Source organism: Lepisma saccharinum, chromosome 3 (genome assembly GCF_977018435.1).
Source record: "Lepisma saccharinum chromosome 3, izLepSacc3.1, whole genome shotgun sequence".
Classification (NCBI taxonomy): domain Eukaryota; kingdom Metazoa; phylum Arthropoda; class Insecta; order Zygentoma; family Lepismatidae; genus Lepisma; species Lepisma saccharinum.
Window position 1 is genome coordinate 46,530,803 of NC_139231.1, and position 8,451 is coordinate 46,539,253.

Consider the following 8,451-nt stretch of genomic DNA (forward strand, 5'->3'; position numbering starts at 1 on the left):
GATGTTCGATCATCGCAATAGAGCTATCCAACACGCATATCACATTGCACGGAAGCGAGTATCTTAGGATTTAGGTGCTCCAATATTATTGCGGATGACTGTACCTTCCCGGGTGTTATGATTAAAACTAGAACGCACTTAGTTTCACGTTCATCGCACGGTTATTTCAGCGTACATTGACGTATCGCCGCGACGAATTTCACGCGTCGCAATACATTGTCGGAAATCGCTGACACCAGAACAAGAGGAAATTGCCACGAGTTGCACATGGCAGTTATCCTGTCCCCCCATCTGTGCCATTCAGCGCGTCAATATTAGTGCGTGTGGGAATTCGGATGGGCTGTGAGGGGACAGTGGGGAGCCTTGGGGCGGGGAAGGGGGGTGAAGTGAGAGAGAGAGAGAGAGAGAGAGAGAGACAGGACCGCGGTCACTGAGGCGATGACGATATCTGATACAGAACGATGATCGGTCCTTATCTTTGCAGCATGGGTGGAATCTCGGATGACCATGATTTATCAGGGCATTGCACTACATTAAGCGTCGGCTATTAGCGTTGTTTTGCTACTCTAGCTATTGTGTATACTCCCTTGGATTCACGGACCAGTTGGGGGAGGGATGGAGTAAACGCGAGCTGGGTGTGATGGAACGCATCGCTCACCACCGAAACTGCCTTCACAGGGTCATAAATTGTGGGCATGCAGTTACGTCTCCTCATCAAATGGTGCGGGGTGAACATTGTTGGAGCTCTGGTTGTGGCGGTTAGTACTTGTCATGTATATAGTCTTAGCATTCAATGTAAATTGGACATGGTCTAGTGCTTCTACCACGAACAGGGTTGAGCGATTTAAATCAGTTTTTTTCAATAAACCAAATTGTTTTTTTTGTTCTTTTTAATTAACTGTTGTTTAAGGATCAGTTTTCGTTTAGAATTTTCAGTCCATGTAAGCATTACAGTTTAATATTCTAGCTCTAGGTCAGGGGCGTCTCGTGAACGCATGCGCAGCATGTACCGCATGAGTTCACGAGACGCCTCTGCTCTAGGTGGACCTGAGCCTCCCGTCGAAACGGGCCTGATATACATCATTGTGCATCACTTGAAGACGGGAAAATCCCGTTCTAGAATTAAGCAGGTCAGTAGATTACGGCGGGGAGTTCCCGATTCCTACCCATGAAATAAGTGCGATACTGCGCTGCCACCTCCCACGTTCACTGCTGTGCTGCGCGAAAAGTTCATTCAGCAATCATCTGTCGTGCAAAAATGGCAGGTCGCAAACGTGATGCTGTATGGCTTTCGTTTGATGAAATTAAAAAGAAAACACAAAAGGTGTCAGAGCAAAATGTAAAAATATGTGAAGTTGAAATGGATGGACAAGTAATCAGAATGAAAAACCATCTAGAGAAATGCCAAAGAAGACAGAGTGGTGGTGATGATCCTGATAATGAACCAGAGTTTCAGCATTCACAAGAAGGTAAGCAATTTTCTTTTCTTAATATGCTACATATGACAATACTAGACTGACCGAGGTTTCAAGTTTAAATTTATCATTTAATATTATTCATTTACTTGTTTAACAATTTCCAGCCAGATACAGCTGAGTATATACATTGTATACTGGACATTTAACAAGAACAAAAAGGAGAAGGATTTGAGGAGAAATCGACCCAGGCCTTATTCTGCATTCACGGTATCATCCCAGCATTTGCCTGATGTGAATGATCGTGAAAAATGTAGCAGCGCTAGGCATTGAACCCGGAACTTTCTGCATGTAAGGCAAGCAATCTATCACTGAGCTACGTCTGCTCCGGCCGTAGTAGGGCTGTATTTGGTGCTAAGTAACATTGCCTATCAGACGTAATTTTTACTTTTCCGCAAATTTCATTTTCAAGATATTAAAGAGAAACCGTTAAATTAGCGGTAGTTTAATTTCGTCGAGACAAGGCCCCTTAAAAAAATAAGTTCAACCACGCGTAGATCCCTAGATAATGTTGTTCTCTGCACCGAATACAACAATCTAGACATTTTTAATGGTTTCGCTTTGTTGTAGTTTGTACTATTTTCACATTTCGCACAAAGATAACAAGAATATATACTACAACAAAGTGAAAGCGTATAGAAAAGTCTTGATATTTGTACTTTGCTGCAGAACAACATTTTCTAGGGTCTAGGAACCTACGCATGGAAGTTTGGTTGAGCTCATTTATTGAAGGGATATTTTAAAAAGATTGTAAGTTCGTCGAGTTATAAAATGTCTCAACCGATGCCCCCCGACCCCTAAGACGTTGTGGTGACTAGTAGGCCTCCTGCAATATATGCAATACATTGGCGTTGGGATGTCAAGTCTTAGGTCATGTAATTTTGAAATTTTAAATGATGACGTCATAGGTGACGTAAGGATGAGGGAGGTTTGTTGAAAATGAACAGCTATGTAGGTATCCTATTAAGGACACAAACGCAGCCCTTTCTTGTGCGAGGTTCTCGGCCGTTGAGTATGTGATTGCCGCGAGACGGTCCGCGGAAAGCAAGCGTGTGGCGTCGGCGTGAAGACCCGCGAGAGACACGCGCTTTTAACAAGAGGGAGCGGTATAAGCAGCAATGTACGCACCGTTCACTTTGCATGATTCCAGGTGTAACCAGAAAAATGTAAAATGTGCAGAATATTGCCATCTTAAATCCAACATGGCGGACTGAATTTGAAATGCTACGTTTCCCTAACAGTTTTCGACATAAGGGAAACAAAAACATGTAGAACATTTAAAGGCGGTCAAAGGGCCCCAGCCAGCAACTGCGACTTAAAGCTGAAGCTGAAACAATTCCGCAAAGGTTGGAGTTCAGAAAAAGAAGGTATTTTTGATATTAACTGTTTGTTTTCGAATAATTGCTGTACAGTGTCTGTTTTATCATATTAGTTAACATTTTTCCCCTTTCTTTTCAGATAAAACAGCAGAAGATGCATCACCATCCTGCTCTTATACGCCGTCTACGAGCAGCAATCCGTCAAGTCAATCACTGTTAAAGAAATAACACAGCGTTGCTTCTCTGGACTCCTATGTTGTACGAACCACCGAACCTCAAAATAATGCTCTAGATTTACAAGTGGCTAGATTTATTTTTGCGACAAATTTACCATTCAGGCATGTCGAACATCCCCAGTTTCGTACCCTTGTTAATCAACTGCGTCCTGGTTACACTCCTCCTACTAGATTTAATATTGCAGGTCCTCTTCTCGAAATTGTGTACAAAGAAGAAAAAGAAAAATGTGCAGCAGTTCTTAAAAGTGAGTGTGTGTGTGACGGTTTGGATGGTTGGTCCAACATACACAATGGACCAATATTATGCGTAGCGTGTACAACTAAAGATGATAACACATACTTAGTGGACACAATTGATACATCCGGTCATCTTCATAGTTCTGGGCAGTATTAAAATGTGCGAAAAGGATTTCAAGTGCAAAGTGCGTTCTCTTGTAACGGACAATACAGTCAATGTTAGGAAGATGCGACAAGAAATAGAACAAGCAAGTGACACGGTTGTTCAGATCATGTGTTAAACTTACTTGCTAATGACATTCAGTTATTGTTTTCTGGTATAAACAAACCTATAATCAGTATTGTAAAATACTTCAGGCAAAATCACTTTGCGAGTGCGTTATATAGAAAAGCTGGGGATTGATTGATTGATTGATTTAGTTTATGTTACTTCGCGTTTTGTGCCTCTTGGCTAATTTGAGAAGATGGGGATGAGTGATAAAATGGTGGAATTGATGAATGGACATTCGCAAACAACCAAGCCCGAGCGGGATTCGAACCCGGGACCCTTGGCGTCGCAGCACGATGTGAAACCTCTCGGTCACAGGGTCCGGCAAAAAATCTGGGGAACCAAAACTTGTTCTTCCAAAGGAGGTATGGTGGAATACTTTTGTAGATTGTTTGGAAAAGTATGTTAACAGTTTGCCATCAATTGTGAAAATATGCGAAGAAAACCGACAAGTAATTGATTCAGCTGTACAGATGGAGGTCTCCAATCTGGCACTAAAACGAAAAGCTGAAGATATGTTACGTCTTCTTAAACCTGTAGCTATTGCACTTGACCAAGTGCAGAAGGATAATTGCACTATTGGAGACTCAGTAAGAATATGGAAAAATTTTGAACTTCAATTGCAGGAGAAGGAGATGAAAGACATGCAGGTGCTCTCCAAATTCAGTAATCGCTACGATATGGCACTTTCGCAAGCTCATTTCTTGACCGCCTTATTAGATCCAAAAGAAAATGCTACAGGAAATGATTTAATAGATAAGGATAAAGAAGAAAGATGCTTTAGAGTTTGCAAGAACCCGATATCCTCAAACGGTTTTTCCTTTGATTGTAAAGTTTGAAGGTAAAAGCAAACCATTTAATGAGCCCTATTTTGATTCTACAGTGACGACACAGGTGTCAGTATATGAATGGTGGAAAAGCCACAAATCTCAAATAGACAAATATGGCTGTGATTTACATTCCGTTATCGAACAGTTGTTAACTGCACAAGCATCCACAGCTCGCGTTGAAAGACAATTTTCTTCGTTTGGTGTTGTTTAGTCATCGCTAAGAAACCGTTTCTTTTTAACGACAAGCATGAAGAAGAACTTGACAGCTAGTTGGCATGGCAGATATAAATATTTGACTAACTGGTGAGGACACACAAAGGGGGAAAGACAGGCCATAATTAGGAAAAGGTTCACGATAGGACAAAACTTTGCGGCATTGAACTCCTGACCACGAGGATCATTGGCCCATTTTTAATCTTCGGCACGCTGAACGCCGACCACTACCAACGACTGCTGGATGAGGTGATTTTTCCGTCGGAGGATGGTTCATACCCAATGTTCTTCCAGCAGGATGGAGCCGCTCCTCACTACGGACATTGTGTACGGGGCTACCTGGATCAGCAGTTCCCTGGGAAGTGGATCGGGTGTCCGGTACCGGTAATATGACCCTGTATTATCATAACGTACTTATTATATTACTCCAAACATGGTAACAAACTACCACTATTAGACAGAATTTCATTTAAAAAATGTTCATTTCTATTATAGCACGCGAATTATACATTTATGTTCTTATTACTCAGTGTTATGTCATAATGCAATTTCAGAAAAGTTTTCAAGTAATGTAGAGGTAGATAAAATAAAATTTAACAATATATGAAGAGGCAATTCGAAATGAAAATCAGTGTTGTTTTTATTGTCTTATAAAATGCATTTTTTTGTGTAATATTCTGTGCATATAAAGTATTGCTTTTTTACTTTCTCTGTCCTTAAAATTACGGACGTTAACTATCAGATCGGTATAGTTTTCAATTACAACACAAGAGGCTTAGTAAAGGTTGTATAGAGGACAGAGAAGGAACTACAATTCATCTGTGCCTCGTATGCCTTTAATTATATACAATAAGTTGATTTATGTATTCTAATAAGAATACTGGACTTGAAAACAAGTTTCTAATATAAACAAAATAACCTGATTTAAATAAAATAAGCGGTTTAAACCAAATAAACCATCTTTTTTTGTTTTTATAATAAAACTGTTTTTTCACAACCCTCCACGATTCGGGAGATCACCAATCAGCTGAACATATTCTTCTTTTACACACGCTAGTATAGATCTACTGTCATTAATTTTTCAGAGAATCATCATGTACTAATACCATATCACCGGATGTGTAGTACACATGGCTTTCTCATTCACACATTACAGCTAATACTTTAATCAGTACCAATCTCCAATATTCTCGTGCCTTTCTTCGTCTCGCCTCGCATTTTTAATTGTTTTTTTTTTCGGTTATTTTACGCTATTCTATCTCTAGCGTTAATCATGACGATATGGATAAAGAGATGAATTGAATGATAGATGAAACACAATTATACATCCATGCCTTACCGACATGGGTATTACTTGTGAGTGTCCTTCATCTATTTCATCATACATTTTCATAGCCGAAATTATTCACAAGTGGAAGAAAAGCGACGTAAAATAGCCTAATTTAATAAGTAAATCCACGCCTTACTGAGACTCAAACCGGGGACCTCTGCTTTCGTATCTCTATATGTTGATCCCTCCATCACAGAATTTAGGGTCCTCAGACCTCATCGTGCTTACACACACACACACACACACACACACACCCACACACACACACACAGACACAGACACAGAGGGTGCTTTTATCCTGGCAGTACGCAATGGTACGCAACGGTACGCCCAGCCAGCACCTTTTATTTGTGTTTGACAATTAAGGTAAACATTATTCTTTCTGTACTGTTTTGTCTTATGTGTCTCTCTGTCCATTTAGGATAAGGATGAATGATGATTAAGTGCAATTGATGAAGGGATAAACACAACAGAACTTCCATACGCACACAAAGGCTCGAACCAGGGACAGACTGCTATTCTGCGGAGACTTGAGACGGGCGCAAGTAGGCTAAGTGCTGGCGCATCCTTATATATGTACACCTTTTAACAAACCAACAAGATCGTGTATGGACGTCCGGAGAGCAGTGCCAATCAAACCATATCGGCCATAGCCGAGATCGCGAATGTGTGCTTGTGTGCATTCATGACAGGCTGCAACACGTATGTGTACCTGCGATAGTGACAATGTCGCCTTGAAACCAATGAGTGGCGGGTTTGATTTCCGGTGAAGTCACATTCCACAGTGGTTCGAAACAAGGACCTATTTAGGGGATCCGAACCCCTCCCGAAAGGATTACCTAGCACTAAAATTAAATAATGAAAATATGCTTGTTTAGCATTTGTTGTATAATCGATGGTTATTAATTTCCTCTGAACGTATTGAAAGTCAAGGATTACATTGGGATCATACAGCTTTGAATGACATTACAAAGATTTATACACACTACTACTCATAATAAGGTGCATAAAATATTAATCAGAAACTTTACTTTTCTCCAACTGCATCTAACATTGTTTTTGTTATTCAATAATTATTCAATTCTTCATGTATTTGGCATTAATTTCATTGCCAGAGTATTTGTTTTTATATAAATTATTCCGATCTTAATTACAGGTAAGCTACATAATGAATATGCGCTGTTATATCTTTATTCGTATACCGTCTCTTTACCTATTCATGTAATAATAAACAATATTAATGTATATGTTGTAATTAGTATTAATTTGATTTAATGCAATTATTTAAATTAAAACAATAATAATAATTATTATTATTATTCATTTTGGTGATGTGAATGACAAATTATAACCGAAAATACTTTAATGTTTTAGCAATTAGACGTACATTATTTATTAAATTACTTCTCCTAACAAAGAGATTAAAATATATTGTGCATGCTACTTAATAGTTATTATTCTTACTACTATGATATTACATGGATTAAAACACAATGAAGCCGCAGTATGCAACAATGTATTCTTGTGGAACATAAAAACTTTCTTACGTCTTTAACTGGATATTCCTTTATACTTTTGAAGCCAACTTTACAATTTGGCAATTATTATTTGATTGTGTATGTTCATTTTTTCTAATTTTTTTCACTTAAAAGCACAATCTTAAATGGAATATTAGAAAACTGAACATGCATAATAAAATAATAATTGAATGAAAAATTAAAAGACAGTGTGTGTACAGTTAAAGACGTCAGAAAGTTTTCATATTCCTGAAGAGCAAGTTGTTTATAGCATACTGCTCCTCAAAGACCACCGCCGTGCTTTTAAGGTTGCAGGTCTAGTCGCGATTATCCTATTTTTAATATAAAGCGACCCTTAAAACATACTTTTTGTTTGCAACTTTCAGTTGACAATATTATTTTCGGAGAGATGTTATCACCTTAGAATAATTAATATATATAAAATATTCTCGGAACACACAGACACGTTACACTATTTCCAAATTAAGAACTGTTATCTGTGCACAGTAGCATATGGATTCGACGCCCAATTATATTAAAAAAAAAACAAATGACTGTTAACGAGATTGTCAACTTTTGATGTTCGATTTTACAAAATAAGAATTCCTTGAAAATTAATTTAATTAAATTCCCACATATGCATTATTATCAATTAACTGATATTTGAACAAACATGGCCATGAATCAATATGTATCCAAAACAATTACGTTAGTAATTTCCACTTTTACAACAAGAAAAACATATCTCATTAATAAATATCAAGATAACAAACTCCCATGAAACGAGTAACGGTCTCAAATAGCTCGCAGTTCCAATTATAATTGATTAAAGGGGAACCGTGTACTTTTGTTTTGTAGTGTATAGGGTGACAATAAAGTCGCTTTGTATAGATAGGACAATATATGTTGTCCATTAGAATGCAAGCATTTCTGGAGCCTCTTGACAAAAATCAGGCGTACCCTTTTTATCGCCATCGTCTTTGGAACAGATCTCAACGATGTGTTATAGGAGGTAGTTTTCATGCC

At 38.4% G+C, this 8,451-nt stretch overlaps 1 long non-coding RNA gene across 1 annotated transcript; it reads left to right on the forward strand.

Annotated features, from left to right (window-relative positions):
- Positions 1-1,356: 1,356 nt before the first annotated feature.
- LOC145985777 (uncharacterized) lies at positions 1,357-3,160 on the forward strand. The gene is made up of 2 exons (XR_014441447.1): positions 1,357-1,469; positions 2,934-3,160. It is a non-coding gene; the product is annotated as an uncharacterized LOC145985777 (long non-coding RNA).
- Positions 3,161-8,451: the final 5,291 nt, after the last annotated feature.